Raw genomic sequence first — 22,581 nt, 5'->3', positions numbered from 1 at the left:
AGGCACTGAATTATTAAGGATTAAATTACATTCATTAAGTAATATGCATCATGACTGTTTTGAGATATGGCCCCATATCATAGACAGTGATTATAATCTCTAATAATCATTAATATACCAAGGTTTAAGATTAATTCAATTCCTTTTTCTTTGTAAATTAAAGCAGACTAAAGGATATTCCCATGATAACACTGTCACTTACTCAAGTTCTGAATCTTTTTTTTTTAAGTGGGTGAAAATGAGGTAGAGGCAAACTAGTAGAAAGGTAGTTGAATTTAGTCTGCATGGAATATGTACCAACAGTTAGAATCAACTACCATGTGGAATTTGGGTCATTAAAATAATCTACTTGGGGAAAAATGGGTGGGGAGTCAGCAGTGGGAAGGAAAATCAGGGATTGAGAGTGGTAACCATAGAAAAAGCTCCTGTTCATAGGTAATGACCACCCACTTGTCTCCACATTCCTTAATCCTACATTCAACCTCTCCCCAAATTCAAATACAGAGACTGTACATATTTAGGAGGCATATAACAAACATTAGATCTGTAGCTCACTAGACCTAATCCTGTATCTTCATATTTCAAAAGAATAGATTGTTGGTTTGCTTTGCATCCTATTTTCCCTGAAACAAGATTTTTCATCTATTTTCCCATCACCAACGGATTCATGTTATTAAAGTGGACCTTATACTCTGACAAAGATTTGAAAAAAATACATGGATGAGGAAAACCTCTTCGAATGATTACTAAACACCAAATCTTACTTGCCTTTTCCCTATGGGTTGATCTCCAGACACATTTTTACCCCTGACCTTACTCTCATGTTTGAACACTGTTTTGACCTTTGTCCCAATACTTGCCCAGATTTGTTTTTCCATTTCTTGGCAAGTTATCTCTTCCTCCCTTTAGACTACAGAACCACTCTTGTCTTACTCTCTTTCTAACACTCCATTCCCCAAACCAATCTGATCCTCAAGTTTCCTGCCACATTACTACTGAGTCGCAGGGAGCTGAGAAAGGTCAGGCCAAAACATGAACACTAGCCCCGCAGGCTGTTAGGACAAGAGTGGCACACAGGAGATCATGCCTTGAAACATTCACATAGACAGGGACCATGGGTATCATGAACTCATTTGGGGAGATTCTGGGTTGGCATCTAAGATCTGAAATCCAACCAAGTCTCATAAGATACAGAGTTTGAGTCAGCCAGCCAAGGTTGACTATGGACAGCGATCCAAGTTAGGCATGGTGAGGCAAGCTGAAGGTGGTCAGAGATCCAGATTAAAACAGTGATGGATGGAATCGGGTACTGGATAGAGTCTGAATCAAGAAACCTAAAAATCATTTAGGTGTGGAATAAACAAGCAGCCCAAACAGGAATAAACAGAAGATATGAATGATCCTAAGGCAAGGACCAGGTACCTCCTATCCTGATTATAAATGTCCTTCTTAGTGTAGATAACCTTGAGTATTCTGAATCAGCATTAAAAAGGTAATTCTTGTTGCTACTTTATTAATAGGTATCAAGCTACATATTTCAATACTCACCACTAACTTTCATAAAAATTACCTACCCAAATATATATTTGCCTCATATTGATAGTTTTCCCCCAATATATGTGAGCATCTTTGTATATAATGTCTGCTCATTCAGAAATCAGTTATAATCTAATGTTAACTAAATAGTAGTTATTTACTCTATAGCAAAAACATTGTCTAGCCAATTTTTTTAATGATTTTTGCCACATAATGAACTGTTAAATGCTGTCATCTGCCAAAAGATAAGCATATTTTATAAACTATTGGTGAGGTCAGGAATAGGTAGGTTGGGGCATTAAGAGAACAGCAATTGTCGAACCAGCTCTGCACCGCAGCTGAAGACTGTAGATGTCTGTCCTCGTCTCTGCCAGCGCTGCTGCCGCCAGGTGTGTTAGATTACCTTATTTCCTCACTCTGCCCTATGCTGACTCTTCATGTACTACATACCATACAAGGGTTCATTGTGAAATTGTAGGTTAGACTACATGAAATCTTCTGAAAAACATATCTGTAAAAGCACAACATATTATAATTAAGATATTTCCACAGCCTTGAAATCCTCAAAAGGCCCCAGGCTTGGTTTGGTTTGATGCCAAAACATATCGGGTAGACAGCCAACAATCATTGCTTATTTTATGTATTTATTTTTTTAAATAAAGAGAAGCCTTCTGGCATACTACTCTTGCATGTTACATCATCACACTACCACAGGAGTCTGATGCGTTTCCATTGATTTAAGTCTGCACTCAATATAAAATGAGGGATGCTGACTGACCTGTGCGGACAGGGCAGTCGGTTTGACCTTGGTGGATAGGGGGCATTGCGCAGGTGCACGAATAGAGAGGCTCTGGATGCCAGATGCAAATGGGGGTGAGGCAGGCAGGAAAATGGCAGGGGGTAATCAAGGAGAAAAATTCTAATGAAACAAAGTCAAGAAAGACTTACTTTTAAGGGTTGGGGAAAGGAGTATATACATTGTCTCATTGTCTGCATGGCAGGAGCCAGTAGAAGAAAACAGATTAAAGACACGGTTGAAAAAGCTGAGTGCGGGGTCGGTTTTGAATCCTACCTATGTATCGAGCTATCACCGAGATCCTGGGACTAATTCTTAACCCACGGCCAAGGATGGCTATGAATGTCGCCCAAAACAAAATCATAAATTTACTTAAAACCTTTTTTGTTTTTGCTCATCAGTTTTCATTAGTGTTTGCATATTTAATGTGTGGCTCAAGGCAAATCTTCTTCCAGTGTGACCCAGAGATGCCAGAAGTTTGGACACCCTAGCAGCATAAGCTCTAGGCTAGCATCTGAGACTTGCATTGCTCTTGTTGATTTCTGCTACTTTTTTGACTTTGGTATAGCTCCTAGATCCTGGAGTTTGGCTTTGTCCCTTGTGTACAAGCCCTTAACCTGAGCCCCAGTTCATACAGACCATTACCCTATTCCAAGTTCCCTACCTTGATTAATTTCCAAGAATCCTTGACCTTCCCTCTACGAATGAGACTTTCACCTCACTCTCCAGGGGTGTCCAAACTGCAGCCTGTGGCCCACGGCCTAGGATAGCTATGAATGTGGCCCAACACAAAATCATAAATTTACTTAAAACATTATGAGATTTTTTTGTGTGTGTGATTACACGTTGCAATGTATTTAATGTGCAGCCCTTCTCCTTCCACTCTTCTCCTTCCTCTGTGGCCCAGAGACGCCAAAAGGTTGGACACCCCTGTAAGGTATGGTATGTATGCTTTTTACTGCCCAGCTCCTAGCCATTCCCTTACTTCCTTCTTCCTGATAAATATAACCTTAATTGTGTACAAGTCTCAAGTGACTATATGTGTTAAGGGAGACTGAGCCCCTTCCCACCCCAGGAAGGGGAATTATTTTAGTCACAACTAGTTATATAAATTCTGCTCCCCTAGACAGCAATGTGTTTTCAAAAGGGTTGTGTCAAAATTCTCCCCTTCTGCTGGTCTTTTAAAAGGGAATAAGCCCTGGAAGAAAGATTTCAACTTTTCTTACTTGGCCTGGCTGTGTCTACACAGAATACCTGGGAGGTGGATCCAGCTGGCAAACAGGAAAGGAGAAGCCAGGACTGCTGAGCAAGAAGAGGGAAAGAACCTGGGTCACTGAAATACTGGTCAGCCTCAGAGATGCCAGCCTTCAATCTTCTTGTTATATGAGATCATTGGTTTTCTTGGATATTCTTTCTGAGTTTTCTGTTTCTTTAAACAAAAAGTATTCTAAGTGACATAGTGCAGACATAAAGGCTAAGAAAAATTGATGTACTGAGTGCATACTACATGTCAGATATTTATAAGTATTATTTGATTTAGTGTTTAACTATTAGAAATACTAGCTAATGTTTATTGAACATAGGCTATATGCCAAAGTTTCCCAGGTTTTCTACATGAACAAACTCACTGAATTCTAGCAACAGCACTAGAATGCAGGTACTGCAATCACCATTTACCCACACCTTATTTATGGATTATCAGCATACTAGAGGACAATTAAAAGAGCATATGAAACCATTATTCTTTAAGATTTATGTATAAAAGTCTTCCAGGGCCAGTTCGTTATTAAACTTCAGTAAATTCGTACCACAGAAAACCACTGTCATTTGATTTAATTTTTATAACACCCTGTGAGGTTTACATTTGATCTCCATTTAAAGACAGGTTGACCCAGAAGCCCTATTTTCCCCATGAAGTTGGACGACATGAAAGCCTGACACCAGATGCTAGTCTGCTTCTTTAAGGGTGGCTGCAGCGCTTCCTCGATGCCAGTTTCCTATACTTCAGACTTTTCTCTTATAATACAAAAGTGTTATAGTAAAGCACGGACTATGAGGACAGGCTGAAAAAAAGACAAGACTGTTCAAACCCTATTGCAATTATTAACTGGGTAAACTAATATTACTCAGGTACAAGAATATGTGCCATTACCTGTAAAAGATAAAAGTACCTGCCCCAAAGATTGTTGTAAGCATCAAATCAGATCAGTGATTTTTTTCAACCGGTGTTCTGCGAGAATTCTTAAAACACACAATGCCTGATTATTTAGTCAGGGGGACTGACCTCTTCTCCTTTAGATTGTCAAATAACAAAAACAACAACAGCCCATGCAATAATAGCCATCCAATATGAATGAATCAAAATCATATGTATTTTTTTGTTCAGACAGGTGAAAAAAATGCGTTTTGGTGTCCTGCAAAACTTTACTACTTAGCTTATGTGTGCAATGATATGAAGAAGTTTGAAAATCCCTGAACTAGATAATACCTATATAACGCATTACAAATGTCTATACCAATTTAGATATGTAAAAAGTATACTTTATTTGTATTGATATTGCTACAGCAAAATACACAGTCACTTTTTATAAATCACATCACAGAATTTTAAGAATGTGAGAGACTGCAGAGATGAAATTTTGTGATATCCTGATGTTAAGAGGTAAATTTTACCTAATTAAAAAACTAGCTCAGGGCAAAATATATAAATGACTTTCTTATGAGTTACTTTTAAAAAGCTAAATACAATGAATTTATATCACTGTTATGATAATAGTCATTTGAAGTTAATGACCAGTTAACTAAACATTGCAACACAGTTGCACGGAGGAAGAAAGAAGAGCACATCTAGCTAAAATTTCAGCACATGGTAATCTTCACTGCATTTCATCATACCTGGCTGACAACTTTATAGTGTTGTATAGATGAAAGAACACTGAGCTTGGAATCAAAAGATGTAGCTGGGATCAAGCCCCTTCTCCATTATTTATTAGGTCTGTAACTTTGTGCAAGTCCTTTACCATCTCTAAGCCTCAGCTTCTTTATCTTTAAAATTGGGGTGGTGATTTCCCTTTGCTTATCTCACAGGATGATTCTAATAATCAAAGTATATGCAGAGACCTTTATACATTAAAATATGCAGTCTGCTTGTAAGGAAAATAACAAAAATTTCAGGAAGTACAAATGATGAAAACTTTAGACTCTACACTTTGTTAACATGTTCTTTAGGGTTTTTTTCTTCCTTGGGATATTTACTCATTACTCATTCTGAAGCATCAGCAGCCCTTTTGAAACCACACAGTGCCATGGATGCTGCAGATTCAACCAGAGCCTTTTGATGATGATGATCTTTGAAGGTTTCCCATCTACAGAGCTGCTCTCACATTGCTCACTAGAGTTGATAGAATCAAGCTATGGGTTTAGCATGTGATAGTTGGTTTGAATCAAGGTTGGAAATCACTCAATCAAGAAACCACTCAATCACACTGTCTGCAAAACAAATGGATTGGGGGGGTGGAACCCAAGATGACTCAGACCCAATCTGAAAGTGTTTTTAATGGGGCATTGATTTAGCCTCTACTGAATATTTACTAAAAATAAAAAATAATATTGGCAATACTCTTTGTGGAGTCTCTTCCAGACAGCTGTGACAACTTCAAAACACTTGGAACACTGCATACAAAAATTAAATATATAATAGCATCATCCTTATCTATGACTATTTTTCGCATTCCAAAAGGCCTTGAATAAAATGAGTTATTTTCAAGGAATGTCAGAAAGCTCTAAAAATTTGTAAATTTGACTCCACTACTCACTAATACATTTCTGCAATTTTTAGTTCATATAAAAGTCTAGAATCCCTTTTCCCCATAGATACTATGCTTTAAACACTGGTTACATTTTCAGACTGGCCCAAAAATTGACAGCAAACTCAATGTGATACAAAATGGGAAGGGGCCACTCAGAAGGCCAAGGTAATCAACAACACTGACAAGGGACTCTATGCAAGAGCCAGCACGAACCAGGAGCAAGGAGGTCACCAAATCTCAGGCCATGTATGAGGAGGAATATGTCCAGAAAAGACCAGTGAGTGAATTGTATAGAAACAAAAAGTTACCTCTCTCTTTTCCTTCACAGCCAAGCATCTAAAAGGGTCGACTATATTGGCTGACTACTCTCCTGTTCATTCAAAAATGTATTATATAATATTTTATAATACAAATGGAAATAAGCAGTTTGGAGATATTACAAATACAGTATACATCTAGGACAATTATTTGGTTTTAGGGAAGGCAAATATACAGCTATTCAAGGAAATATCAAACTGTTTGCTGAAGTCATTTTACACATTTATTAACCCACCAACAGTACATAAATTTTCGCATAGTTTTGTATCCTTCTCAAACTTGATACAGGCAGATTTTTTTTTATTTTTGTCAATCTAACGGGTATGAAATTATATCTGATTATGCTCTTAATATGCATTTTCCTGACTACTAAAGAGACTAAGTACCTTTTTTTCATTCATCCCTCATTTTGTTTCAAGTCTGTTCATTCCATTTGTCTATTTTTCTATTAGGTTACCAGTTTTTCTTACAGATTTCTAAGGATTTTTAAATATATATATATATATTTATATACACACATACACACACACATATATAAATTAATTGGAAACTAACCCTTTGTTAGTTAAATAGTTAAATGTGTTGCAAATATTGTCTACAGTTTACTGCTTGTCTTTTTTTTTTTTTTTTTTTACTTTTTACTTTTTAAATACATTTGTCTCTGCCTCCCCCCCCCCACCTCTTTCCCTTGCTTGTCTTTTTATTTTATGTATGTACCTTTTGGAATGGAAACTTCAATCCAATGTAGTTAAATTTATCAGTCTTTTCTCTTACGTTAGTACTTTTTGTTTCTTACTTAAAAACTCCTTTCTTACCAAAAAGGCATGAGGTATTCTTCTTTATTTTTTTCTAAAAGATTTAAATTTTCACATTTAAGCCCTTAATCTCCCTGGAATTAATTTCTGAGCATGATGTGGTCCTCCAATAACTTTTCAATCCACATGCATTTGTAATGGGGCTGCACTCTCCCCCAAAATTGCTCTGGCTCACGTCACAACTGGTTCTCATGTTATCAAATCCTATGGACAATTTCCTGCCTGTGAATTTTTTTTTTTTTTTGGAGCATTTAAGAATCCCCAGGATTCTTTTCTTTTTGAAATTCTGTCTTTCCCCTTATCTGTTACATTACCCTTCCCCAACTTTCTTTCCATTGAGCTGATCTCCTATTAGCCTTTATAACTTTCTCTGTTTGCACCCTAAAAGGTGGTGGGTGCAAATGTGGGCTGCGTCTTCATCCACTCCTCTTCCCATCCTTTCGGTCTCTTGCAGTGTCCTCCCCACAGACACGCTCAAATAAACACATATATTCTAACGACTTACACATCCATCGAACGCAGCTCAGGCCACTGTCCCTAATGTCAGGCCCCTTGAGTCCAATGTCTATGGACACTGCTCTTGGGATACTCAATTAGGGCATCTCAAAATAAACATTTTTAAAAGAGAACCTTTCTTCCATCCCTCCACCTTCCAAAGTCTGCTCCTCCTACTTTGTTACCAGACCCAGAGATCGATGCCACCCTCTCCCTGGCCCACAAATTAGAACTAGGGAGCCCTCCTACTCTCTTCCCTTGCCACCACTCTCCTTCATTCCCTACATCTAATCAGTCACCTCATCCTATGAATTCTTTCACCTAAGTGCCTCTCATATGCGCAGACTGCTCCCCAGGAGCCAGACTGCTCCCCAGGAGCCAGGCTGGTCCTCCAGAAGCCATCATCTGCACCCGTCAGAGTCATCATCATAAAATGCAAATCTGATCATGAGGCAGCAAGGGGAAGCCCTATCCTCTCATAAAATTCCCACACCCCGAACCCTCACACTGCGCCAGCCCATACTTGCAAGCATACCACTCCGCACACACGCAGAGTGTCATCAACCCTCCTGCAGGTGCCATCAAAGAAACTGCCGCTAAGCTGTCACCTTGGGTTAAGAGGGCTGCTCTTCCAGTTCCCCGCTCAATGAGATGCCCCCACAATATGGCTTTTCACCTTAGTCCCCTCTCCCTTTATCCAAATTACCGCTTGTGGATCCTCTTCTTAGCACAATCACTCTAATCTCTGAAACTCCCTTTGCACAACTTAATGACTCTATACATCTAAATTCTTTACCAAATGTTCTCTATAGCTCCTCACCTGAGCTAAAAGCTGGCTTTCCCCTGAAGATATATCATCAGCCATCTCAGGCCATGCTGGTGCTTTCCTTACCCAACACATGCTAAAGTGCCTGCAGAGAGTCCCTATCATCCTGGTTCCTCACCACCACTTCCAGGCTGTGACTGCTTCACCCTCATGTGAAATACCCTGCTCCTTTAAGACCTGTGTCATTCTGCTGTATGAACCTACATAGATTCCTCACGGCAGCTTTATCAATAGATTTCCTGATCTTCTCCCCATTCATTGACAGTTTTAACATCTGGAAGTCTTTTCCACATCATAAGCACTATTCTCATTATGGGTGTCATCAATGTTTACATAGACAACACATCAAAACCTTGGCTGCTCATTTCATGACCTAATCCCTATTTACTCCTCCAGTCTTTTCACTCAGTCTGGAAAGTATCCAGCTACATACTATGGAAAATGGAGACATTTACTAAAGAAATGCAAGGTGCAAGAATCACTGTACTTAGGACAATGATGCCTCAGTCCCCTTCAAAGTAGGCACCTGGGGACCTCACACAATTCTCCCCCCATCTCTTCCACTGTTCAAAACACTGTGAAATCCTTTGTTGGAATCACCATCACCAGCCTCATCTTATTTTCCCAAATCTCATCAACAGTCTAAAATCTCTTCTCTCTTTCAAAGATGATTTTAGTTTTGGGAAAAGGAAGAAGTTGCAGGGTGCCCAATCTGGGTTGTAGGGTGGTTTAGTCACCTGGGTGATTTACTGGTTTCCCAAAAAACTGTGTGTGAGATGTGATGCATGAGTGGCTGTGTTGTTGTGGTGCAGCTGCGAATCACCAGTTGCCCAGAGCTGCAGCTGTTTTTGTCATATTGCATCTCTCAATTGACCAAGAACATTGAGGTGGCACTCCTTATCAATTGTTTGGCCTGAGGGGGAATACTCATGATGGACAACACCTTCCCAATCAAAAAAACACAGTTAACATGGCCTTCATCTTGCTGCAACTTTGCCATGCCTTCTTTGGGCGTGGAGAACCAGGTGACTTCCACTGGGACAACTGGGCCTTCATTTCCGGATCATAGCTGTAGTCCCAGGAAATCGAGTTCATTGGAAGCAGTCTGAATCAAGTTATTAGCAACTACAGCGCACTGCTCTTCCTGCTCTGGTCACAGAGGCCAGGGAACCAATTTTGCCATGACACATTTCATGCTAAGATCTTGTGTCAAAATCTCAGACACAGTAGATTTTGGAATCTTCTGATCAGCTTCTACGTCTCACACTGTCAGTCACCAATCTTTGTTGATTACGGCCTGTACACGTTCAACATCCTCAGGTGTTTTGCTTGTTGCAGGCCTTCCAGAATGTGGATCACTTTCAAAAGATTCTTGACCATCTTTAAAGCATTCATGCCACACTTTTATTTGTGCTGTACTCATTGCATTATCCACAAAAGCCTTCTGAATCATCCAAATAGTATCCGTGCAGGAATGTTCAAACTTAACACAAAATTTGATGCAGATTTGTTGCTCTACTTGCTCAGTCATTTTGAATGTGGTGGCCACCCAGTACACATGCTCAATCAATGGTACCTACTGCCCCCACTGACTAGTACAGTGAAGTTGTCATTGTTCACACATGCACATTCCAGTCCACTCTCCTTGGCCGCCAACTTACATCAATGTTGTGCAAACCATTCTTATTGTGTTAATAATAGCTAGACTTTTTCTGGATGGACCGCTCCCTCTGAACAATCTTGTCCTTTCACAGAGCTCTAACTACTTTCTATATTACATTTCTATATTTACAAAATTCTATCTCCAGCCAGATACATACCACCTTGAGCTCCAGATCCAACTCCTACTGGATGCCTCTATTTGAATGTCTCCTAAGCTCCTTGAACTCAAAATTGAATTCTTTACCTGCATCTGCCTTCAAACCCCCTTCTCCTCCTCCATTATACCATAACTCAAAAATAGGGCTACTATCTCTCCAGTTGCTAGAGGAGTCACTATTCCTTATTTGTTCATTACCTAAGTTAAATCAATCATTGAGTCACCACCAAAATATATCGCAAACCTATTCCCTTCCTTTTATCCTCATGCCACCATCTGAAATCAGACAACTATTTGCCTGATATAGCAACATCCTTCTGATGGGTCTTATTCTCTAGCCTTTGTTTTAGTGTAGTTTCACATGGCATGACAGCAGGACACATTTTCCAAAAATGCAAATCTGTTCATGTCCTTTGTCAAAATCCCTTGATAAACTTAGCATTTCTTCCCTGATATGAAATGGACTTTGGAAGAGTAAAGTTAATGCTCCCAAATATTTTTATTTTACTGAGCCAATAACATAGAAGGAATCTGGATACATATATGAAACCATCATCCACTTCAGGTTAAAGCTGTAGTTACCCATCACTTCCTTCACATTAAATTTGTAATTACCCATCAGCATTGCAGGGTCTGTCTATAAGGGTGGCGTAGAAGTCCAAGAGCAACACTTCCGTGCTATTCTATTTACCTCCCTACCATGCTTATAGCCAGCCTCAGAAACTTCGAGTTCTTTTGAACTGTGTGCCCTCTTTCCCCTAAACAAGTGCTTTTTAGGCCCCTTTTGCCTCGCTTTCAGGGTCATACCTCTTCTTGTGCAAGCCGACTGTCAATTTTGCTAACTTCCCTCCTAGCTGGGGATGAAGCAGAGGTACTAGGAAGGTGGGCTCTCCTCATGGTGAGCTGTCCTTGAGTGGCACCTGCAAGATAATCAGTACATTCACATCACCGTGCAATTTTATCTCTTGTTGTGTTAAAAGAGTTTCTGTCTCTCCCTTGTCCTAGTTGAAATATGCTTGTCTCCAGAGACAGGAAGAGAAAAGAATTATTTTTTTTAATGTAGCCTTATTTTTATAGTTTAAAATTGCCCTTAGCACAATTATTAATGTCTACATTTTCTGTCTCATCTCTCCCTACTCTCCTACTGACACCTGAGGCTTATAGCAGACGTCAGTTTCCTGTCTCTGCCTGGTTAGCATTCACCATTGCTGTATGTGCTGACACCTTCATTATGTAGGTACCTGTGACTGCTTGACATGTACATGTCATGTATGTCAGTATGCTCGGTCAGTGCTTTGGGCAGGGGAGAAGTGCTGGAACGTTATCATACTCAGGACCTGCCCTCAACCAGCTATGAATGAGAATGGGTGGATAAATGCCCCAATTTCCTAACCACTTGAGTGGGACAATTTCAAAAATGTTCCACAGAGTTTTTAAGAGGTCCCCCATGGTACCATGCCCTAGTGACCCTAAGAGGCAATCTGGATATTAATGTGCCCTCTATTGGCTTTGCTAATTTCTCAGTCTCTCTTCCCCCTATTACATAAAAAGCTTTTTCAGACAACCTCTCAAGTAACCTACTTGCACTCAAATCCTTTATCTCAGGATCTGCTTTTGAGAGAACCCAATTTAAGACAATTAGTACCAAAAACAGGCCTAAGCAGCAAACATTCAGGACTGGATTTGGAACTGGATCATTCACCAGTCAGGTGGCAACAAGAGCCCCATTGCTGGTGGCAAGTGGGCTGCTGATAACGCCTAACATGCTGTAGCGTCACTATTACTAAGTAAACCTTAAGTCTCATTTTTGATGAATGGGGATCACGTAAAGGTAGGAAGGAACTGATGACCTTAAGGACTGTGAAACGGATTGGCCACTGTTAACAGCCATAGAAGCCCTGAAGGAAGAAAATGATATTTTCAGGCCAACCATTAACAGGGCTCAGGGTAAAGCCAGAATGTCTTCATAGCAGCATTTAAAAATACTCTTACTTCTCATTGCCAGAGGGCAGACATTGCTGTTAATCAGGCCCAAATCTGGGTTGTAGGGGTGAAAGGAAGAGTTTCAAAGGCAGCTGATTTCAAAATTTCCTGTGCTAACGTCAGGAAAGAAATAAGATCCTGTAATGTAAGATGTAGACATTTTAGTGACTATGCTTGAGAACTTTGAACCTCCAGATTTCTCTGGCCCAGCAAAAGCGGCTCCCTCTACTTGCCAGGGGAGAGCATTCTCCTATTGCCTCGACTCCATGAAAAACACTCCCTCCCCTTCCTAAGGCAAATGACTTGTAAGAGAATGCTTGACCTCCTTAAGATCTATACAGGCCTCACATCATTGCTTCTGGACCAGCAATTAGGATCACATCTCGGCATCATCTGAATAAGGAAACACTGTCCCAATCATGGGAGGAAAGCAATTATTAACCAAAAGAATGGGAGGCCCTGGCTAATGCAGCAACTAAGGAGAAGATACATGGTGTTAGTCATGGCGATGGATGGGACTTGGGGCAGGAATATAAGCTGCATAGCTGAAGCCTATTGATACAGGAGGCTTTTTCTGTGTCTCTAGTTTACTGTGCTCATAAGGATGCCTGGAGATGGTGCCAATATTGTACTGCAATGTCTATCTGAAGCTTAGAAACAACTATAGCCAACAGTATTTGAAGCAGAAACAACAAAACAGCTTTGATAAAGTACTGAGAAAAGAGCCAACGGTCTTAGAGATTTGCAAACGCTAAGATTCATTTACTACAGAAGATGAGAAAGCTCAGTAGTTTTCTATGTTCCTCCTTGAGGGTAAGAGTAGGCAGGAAAAAAAATTCTCTTCGCTAAGGCAATAGTGAATAAGAAATGCACTAGCCAGTGGGCTGCCAGCATCATTAAAAAGCTGTGGCTTTTTTACAGAGAACAGTTGTGGCTGTTCTCTATAGGCCAGGGGTGATGGTAGGAGATGCTAGATTGAGTATCAATGGTGACATTAGGATTCTGTAATAGTAGAAGCCAGATGGTTACAGTTAAAGTACATAGCAACAAGGTCAAAGGGGAACTATGGGGCTTTATCTGTAGGTATTTGAGGCAATGGATAATAGAGCATTGGTGTTCCTACTGAACATATAGATGGTCAGCCTATGAGTGTACAATTTGATCACCACCAACAAAAAGATCAAGGACAGGTAAACAAAAAGCTAGTATCACTTGTTGCAATGAAAAAGCATAATTCCTCACCAAGTTTCCACACCTGAATCAGTTTTCTGACCCAAGGCCACTTAAGGAAAGAACAGGACAGTTGCCATGAGGAAGGACTCTAGAATGTCACATGTATATACAATAGCCTTTTCCCCAATCATTTCTTAGAATGACCCAAGGGCATTTATAAAGTCACCATACACTGGTGAAAAGAGAATATTCAAATCTTCTGAGAGGCAGTGGATACAGCGTCTAAGCTCACATTGGTATGAGGGGACCCAACATGCAGTCATGGTCCCTATAAAAGTGCAAGCAGGAATGCAGGTGACACACAGAGTCCCGGTCAAAGTCCATCTTACTGTGAAGTCCTCTGATCCTTTGGTTACTTACTTGACTCTTATATGCTTAATTTTGTTGGACATTTTTGGTTATTGGCAGAATCCTCACAAATGCTTTCCCTAACATGTGGAACTGTAGTCATTACTGTGATAAAGGCAGAGTGAACCCCCTGAAAGTATCCATTCCCACCCCCATCCCAAGCCAAATAATAAATTAAAAGAAATGCTTTATTCTCGGTAGAACTGAAAAGGATTATGCCACCCTCAAAGAGTAAATAATACAGGTACGATCTTCTCACTTATCCCAATTCACTGGTATGATTCTGAAAAACAAGATAGACCAAAGCAGGTCTTAATGGGAAAGACTGTGGGGAAAGAGAATATGAACACACACACACACACACACACACACACACACACACACACACGTATGATATTATAATATATTCTGTCACTGACCCTGGTTACTGACAGAAGCTCCTAAATCCCTTGGAACTTCCTAGGTGACAGGAGTGCCTCTTGTTCTAACAGGAAAAGGCTGGTGGGCTCTTAGATTGGGTCTGGTCACCGGAAAGGCTAAGTCATAGTTAGAATCTCAGAACTTTCTGCCCTCCTCTCCCTTCTCCAGAGAGGGGAGAGCGGATAGAAATGGAGTTAATGATTCAACACACCTATGTGATGAAGACTGTATAAAAATCCCCAAATTTAAAGTAGAAGTAAACTATTTCCCTGAGTTCTGTGAGCCACTCTGACAAATTAATTGAACCCAAAGGAGTGGTGGGAACTTCCCATCATAGCTGATTGGTCAGAAGCGCAGGTAACAACCTGGACTTGCTATTAACATTGGTAGTGGGGGTCTGGGGGAGCTTGTAGGACTGAGCTCTCCCGGACCCCCACTTAACCTGTGGTATCGAATGCTCTCTCCAAGCAGATAATGTCAGGATTGAGTTAAATTGTAGGATACCCAGCCAGGGTCACAGAATTGCTTGGTGTGGAAAAACCCAGACACACAACTGGTGTCCAAAGTGCTGTAAAAGCGGTAGTAGTGTGAGAGTAAAGGAGAACCACAGTTGGAGGGTGGCTCTTCTACACAAAGGCCCAACTGGAGGTGTTTTGCCAGATGTGGTGTTTAGAACATAAACTCAGGAACTTGATGTGAGGCTATTCATTTAGAGATTGCATTCGTTTCATTCGCAATCAGAAGCAGTTTGCTTTCACTTGGGGCGGTACCGGTGCATATTTACAGTCTTGCCTCAAGCCTAAATTAACTCTCTGCTCTCTGTCATAGTATAGTCCAAAAGAGCCTTGAGAATCTTCACATTTTCACAAACCTCACACTGACCTAATATACAAATGGATTTGAAGAGCAGGAAGGGACATACATGGGCCACTGGTGAGATACATATGAACCAGAGGGTGACAGATAAACCCTGAAATGAGTCTAGGACCTACCATATTGGTGAGGTTTTTAGAATTTCATTGTCTGGAGATATTCTTAGATATCTCCTCAAAGTTAAAAGACAAGTTTACACACCTTGTCCCCTCTATTAACTCATAAGGAAGCACAGCACTTAATAGGTGTCCTTATATTTTTACATATAGCACACACCACATCTAGAATTAGGGCTCCTATGCACTTACAGGGTAATATAGAGAGCTTCCAAATATGAAAATTCACAAAAGAGAAAGCTCCGTAGCATATTAAGGCTGCAGTTTAAGCAGACCTTCCACTTGGCCAAGTGACCCTGCAGATTCCATCTGACTAGAGATATCTGAGGGAAGTGAAAATCTTCTGTTGAATGTAAGATTATTGAGCAAGGCCATGTTACATGCAGCAGAGAATGAGTTAACAGGAAGCTTCTGATATGCTACTAGTAGAGACCAAGTACATGGACCTTTGCAGAGGCTAAATGCATGATCATGGGAAATCCAGGGGCAATGCAACTGAAAATGCCCATCATGAACTGGCCATCTTCAGATCCCCCAAAACATTGTAGAAATCAACAGTGCAGTGGAAATGGGAATTGGGTCCTAAAAGGCCCAGATGGTACAAGTTCATATTTTTTTTAAAGTAGCTCAGACCTACCCTTTTCCTTCAGTTCACATATATGGTCACCAGAGTCATTTCTTATGACCTGATGGGTCAACTTTCCATGTTATGATGGGCCACACATTCACTGCTGATTCACTACAACCCAAATCAGGGATGGCTCTGAAAGACAGTGATGAGGGCAAACTGAACAGTCCACATGGTCATCAGCTTCACGTGGTGGGAGAACCAAAAGCAAAGGCCACTGAGAGATGAAGGGAAGACATTCTAGGTAATTCTTCCACCCCCACCCCAGACAAACAATTTAGAACAGCAAACAGGTTGACTAAGGTAAGAGAAGTCCAGAATAATTAGTAGAAGACACAAATGTTGGCCTTGGAACCAACTGCAGTAGCAGAAGCCTGTTCCACTATTTCTTCCCTGTAAGTCTTTTATTTATTTATTTTTTTAATGGGATCTTTAAGATCCTTGAAGATCCATTCATTGACAGATGCAAGAGGCCTCAGTATGGAATACTGTACCCAAACACATTTCACTGCGAGCCCCGGTGACTCCATCTGAGCTCTTTCTCTGGCTGTAGGAGCTTGTTCAGTCTATATGCCAGCTGACCTGGAAATGCTGGGGAGTTCACATCCTCATGAACAGCCTTTGGTAAATTACAGGTAGAATTTGATGGATACGTAGCCTGTCTTCTTCACCCCTTGGATATCACAATTTTGAGGCATGTTCTTCAAAGTCCCTCAGGGGCCCACAATCAGACTGAACCCCAATATTTCAAAAAGGGCAACCTAACCATAATGTTTTCTGTACTGAGTTTCTTATGTTCCCATTCTTGCTTCTCCATTCTCCTCACATCATGTTCCAAATAAACTACTTTCGCTCAAAGTCTTGTCTCAGAATCTACTTCCGAGGAATCCAACCAAAGATAATATAAATTTTATTTCAGATGCTAAGACATGACTTGCTCTGTTTCCTCTTCTGGTACATTTTCCCCAGCCATCAAGCTTGACTTCCCAGTTCCCCTAACTAAGCTCCATTTGTGTTTTTAGTCTTAGCATAAAGATCATTTCCTTAAGAAGCTGACTCTAATCTCAGGACCAATTAGATTCTGGAAATGTATGTTCTCAGAGCTTTCCATAGGTCCCTGTCACAGCACCATATTTAGTGTTGTTGTCTGTCTGTATTTCCCAATTGATTTTAAATACTAAGAAAACAGAGATGGTGTATTTGTTCACAACAAATCTCAAATGCCAAGCACAGAGCTGGTACACAGCAGGCACGCAGTAAATATTTGTTGAATGCAGTCACTTACAGATTAAGCTTATTACAATGGTTTCTCTCTACCTCAGTTTAGGAAAGTCTTGTCCTCTCTGATCTAATCTACAGCTATTCCTGTAGATGCACCCTTCTCTCCAGGGAATTAAACTTCTTGCAGTTCCCTGCATACATCATACTAAGTTATATTACGAAGCTTTTGCCCGTTTGTTTCTCCAGCTGTTAATAGTGTCCACCCCGTTTCTACCTTGCTTATTTCTATCCCGTGTTCGGGTCTCACTATGTATAACCATCTCTGGAAACCTTTCCATAATGCCCTGTAACACTTAGAGGTCTCTGCTCCCAAAGAACTTGGATCATAATTCTATAATAATTCTTTAATGCACTATAATCACTTTTAAATTTTTCTCACCCCACCCCCGAAAATCTGTAAGCTGCCAAGAAATTAATTTTTGAGTGTTTTGTTTTTATACAATGAATACCACATTGCTAGGGTTTGAAAAAAAAAATATGTGCTTGAGAAATAGTTTCTGGCTAAAAATGAATCTGAAGTATTAAAGAACCAAGGACATTTAGCCTGAGAAGGAGAAATCTTAAGGAACACAGGACATCTGTTCTCAGGGGTGCCATGGCCATCTAAAGGAAGGAGTAAGCATCACAGCAGAGGTGCTTTTCTCCCATGGCATAGCTGATTGCTTTTGACTTAGCAGAATTTGATGCTAGGAATGTAGGAAGGAAGGGAAAGGGCAGAGGGAAGAAAAGAAAAAAAGAAGAAAGGGAATGAAGTAAGGGAGGGAGGGAAGGAAGGAAAGCCTATTAATTGCAACAACTGCTGATGAGTGTACTTCCTTATGTTAACTACTAAATGCCACTTTTGGAGGCTGTTAACAGCTTGATGTGTATCTGTACTTGTTAATAGCGAAAGGCTTGGAATCTAGCTGCCTGGGTTCAAATACCAACTTTGCCTCATAGTAGCAGTACAACCTTGTCTCTTTAGTTGAGACCCTTCTTAGGATTCATGGTCTAGGTAACACACACGGGAGAGTCACAGTATCGCTACTTAGTCTACCATGTGCATAGGTAGGGGGATGCTGGGAAAAAATAAGTTTGAAAAACATGAGAAAGCATAAAGAAGTTCTAAATTCTCACTTTACTTTGCAAGAGGCTCCATGCCCCATAAAGAAAAATTAAACAACAATCTCTGAGGCCTAGTCCCGAGGTCTGGTCTGTAAAAAAGCACCATCTTTTTATCAATTGCCCATATTATCAGCACCAAGTTCACCAGCCCCAACACTCTCCTCCACAGATGATGTATGTAACCGAGTGCACAGGAAATCTCTGCAGAAATGACCTCTATTTTTTTCCTGATGGAGCCATTATATTATCTTGCACTCCTTGTTTCACCACCGTTTTCATTCCTTTCAATGGTGTTTTGGGTTGCAAAAATCCAAGATTTAGAAAAATAAATTGATACAGAGATTGAATTGAATCTCTCAAGCAGACGAGCCATCTTTAAATTCTCTAAAGACATTAGTGCAGGAACTGGAATTCAACAGTGAAGTCTCTAAACAATTTAGAGGCCTTCTTGCATTTTTCTTGACCATTCTTTACATGCAAACTGTGCAGGATACTGAAACCTCAATTAGTGCAGAGTTGTTCTCTCCCAAAACCATGGAGACAAGTTGTAGCTCTAAAAGAACAACTTTATTAAGTTAACTGTACATTTTTTAATTGTTACAATACTCTGCTCTCTTTGTCTATGTACTAATTAAAAATTGCTCTTCAGAAAACTCTATTTAGAATTTCCAGTTTGGATTTTTAAGTGGTATTATTTACAAGATGATCAAATTCATATAGTAGCTTATTTCTGCTCTTACACTCCCTACATTGTAGCATTCTTGTCGTTGTGTGTATATTAAAGGCTATGTGTATGAGGAACTTCTCTTGTAAAAGGTAAACACTCTAGTTTAAAGAGCAATGTGACATGAAAACTCTAAAACTCTCTTTGCCAGATGAACTTTGTAATTGCTTTTTCTCTTTCTTTTCTATGGAACGAAAAAGAAAACTCTTTGGTTCCAAGTAAACAAAAGAAAGAATAAATACGGTCAACAGAAATGCCCCACATATTGTCATTAAATATTCTATAAAACAAAATCTTTTAATAAACATTTGCTCAGTGAGTCTTCAAAGTATCTCTTTTTCTAGGTCTACTCTTTGGAGCTTATTTTAGAATCTTGAGTAACTCTTTCAGCCTCAAATCCTTCACTTCCTATGCCATAAAAAGTAAAAGGGCAATAGAAGTTTGAGCTCACAGACTGTTTTGAGAAACCCATTTTAAAGCCACCAGTAGACAGGTTCTCAAACTGCACCGGGAATGTTGTTCCTGGTAAGCCACACCATTTGGGGTATGTATGTTAGCTTCTTGCCACTCATTGTCCTAATTGGCCATTACCTCAGGTATTCAATTAAATATTCCAGAGAAACAGGCATTGAAAGTATGGTAGTATTGGCATGCCTCAGAAGGCAACCTATGATTCAACATTTTGTTGTTTTATAAGACAGAATGTGGTATCTGCTAGGAATTTTGTTCTGTGAGTACAAATTTGAAGAATCCCAGGAGCCTGCGGTCATTATCTATACTATAAGGACAGCATTTACCTTAGTGCTGTCTCCCCCTTCCCCTCAACCTCAAAGATCAAAAACTTGCCCTATTGCCCTATTTATGAGTTATCTGAAGTTTCTATTTTACTGGGCTCAGTTGTGATTCCCTTCTCTCTAATCTCTGCCTCTCCAGAAAATATTACCGGATGAAGAACTCTTCCTTTCATCTCCTCGTTTCCCTTGTACATTTTATGTGTTAGATGGCTAGCAGCCTCAAATCCTTCCTATCCGGCGGACACGCATCTTCACAATGTGACTTGGCAGGTTCTCCCATCTGGAGGTGGAGTTTGTTTCTGTACTCCTTTGAATATGAGCTGGCCTTGTGACTTCTTGCGATAGAAAGTGTCAGAAGTGACCTGTACATTCTTGTGTCCAGACCGTAAGAGGCCTTGAGGCTTCTGCCTTTGACCTCTTGGAACACTGCCCTGAAATATTCAGGTGAGAAGCCAGGCTAGCCTACTGAGGAAAGAGAAGTCACATGGAGACCTAAGTATCCCAGCAGACGACCGGCGCCAGCTGCCACCTCGGACATTCCAGCTGATCCTCTAGCAGGACAGAGTCACCTGAATGACCCAGGAAACAGCAGCAGAGCACTCACCTTGCCAACCCATAAAATTGTAAGAAATAATCAATATGTTTTGTTTGAACAAAGCCCCTAAATTTTGGAGTGGTTTGTATATAGACACAGATAACTGGAACTACTTATGGGAAAGTCCCATTTTCTCCAGTCCATTCTGGTTTTCTGGCATATCTGGAATAGCAACAGCATATGCTCCTCACATTTCCAGCTCTGGATAAAGTGAAAACATAAGAGTCTGAACCTGAATTGATCCATGCTTTTCTACTTTACTGATTAAACCTTTCCTGCTAAAAGGTGTACCTTGGGTTTTGAGTTTTGACTCTTGTATGTGAATCATTATTGGTCATCAGAAAGGGTCACAGGTCAGAGGATATTTATTTTCTTTGTTATTTAGGAATAAATCTTCCCATTTGATTTACCTGTAATTTTATTCACCATGTGAAAGGATGAATACCCATGGGTTACTAGCAAACCATCTGATGTGGAAGCAGGTTTAGGATTTTAGGACAATGAGTTCCAGTCTGTTGTTTTAATCTAATGATAGCCTGGTGGTCTAATTCTCATGTTTTTACCCTTGCCTGGAAAAAAGCAGCCATCCTGGCAAAATGCCTTTGCAGCTTTTTGAAAGTGATACAATCTGAACGTGGCCATAAATGCAACCAATGAAAGTAGTGGGGTCTTGATACTACTTTAAATCTTCCCTCACCGTCCAGTGCTCACGGTGTGTTCAGAAAATAAGGAGTGAGCCATTATGGCCAGTATTTTGTGACAATTTTGTAATTTGTTTGTTCTATCGGCCTAGAAACTGCTTCAAAACAAAACAGGCAAGGATTTTGTCAGCATATAAGTGCTGCTTTGTTATAGTAGATTCAAAAAAAGAAAGATAACGATGTGGTCTAGTGGTTTCCACATGTATTTGAGTGTCAGCAACTCTGACTGTAATCTTATCCAACTGTCTTTCTGGCTGACTCAGATTACTTAAGAAAAATTACCTACCTCTGTCTCTCTGTCTCATTTTCCTATCTATAAATTGGAAGAAATTGCCCTTACTGCACAGAGAGAATTTAAAAACCTAATTGATATCTATAAACACCCTGGAGATACAAACTATAATTATCCCAAATACACACACACACAGACATGCACACATACAAAAAAAAAATCTGTTCCATCAATATTTTTTCTTCATTGAAACTCTTAGGGAAAAATTAAGATGGGAGCAGAGAACTTTGTGATTTTTCTTTTCCCATTCTAAAGGCATCTCACTCCTGGTTCAGCAGCGCAAAGATTTGCCGTCAGCCCCTCTGCTGGGTCGTGATTCAAATTCCCGAGGTTAGTGGCAGTGTCTCCGAGAGATTCACAGAGATTTTCAAAGCTCCATTTTCTTTTAATTAGTTCCCTCTCTGCCTCAGGCAACAAGTTCAGGGAATCAATAGGTGAGACTGAGTACAGACTTTGTAGGTATCAGGAGCTATGGTATGTTGGGACTTGTCAGACCCTGGCTTCAGGTTTCAGGAGGTAAGCAGCACTGGTCGAAGAATATTTAGAAAGGAGACTTCAAACGGAAGCAGCTCACCAGTTTCTGGAGACTATCAGACAATGATTCCCAGACAGGGACTGCCATTTCTTTCAACCACTTGTGGGATCTGCTCAAGTCACCAAAGCTCGAGGGCTTGCCCTCAAGGCTTGCAGACCTAGCCAGACACTAGTTAAAAGTTAATATCACACTTGAGAGCAGCTACAAGCATGAATTCCGCTGAGGTGTGAAAACACACATGGAGAGGCTCTCAGCGCTACACGCGAGCTGTTCCCACTCTCCTTATTTCTTTAGTCCTCATACGGCTTTTGCTGCACCCAGGAGCTATTTGAATAACACTGGCTATATTCTTACTTTGTGAGGTGTAAATTTAATTTGTGGCATTATTATTCTTTATTTATTATAAACATGAACTACACAGAACCCAACAACAGCTTTGCTAAATAAGGCACAGCGGATTTGCTTCTAGAGTTCAAACCTCAAATGAACAGTTCCTGCTGCTTGGGTGTTGCAATAATTATTCTGGCACAAACTATACAA

The sequence above is a fragment of the Pteronotus mesoamericanus genome, unplaced genomic scaffold, assembly GCF_021234165.1.
Source record: "Pteronotus mesoamericanus isolate MK-2021 breed Mesoamerican mustached bat unplaced genomic scaffold, CSHL_Meso_final contig_90, whole genome shotgun sequence".
Lineage (NCBI taxonomy): Eukaryota > Metazoa > Chordata > Mammalia > Chiroptera > Mormoopidae > Pteronotus > Pteronotus mesoamericanus.
This window is presented reverse-complemented; position numbering follows the sequence as displayed.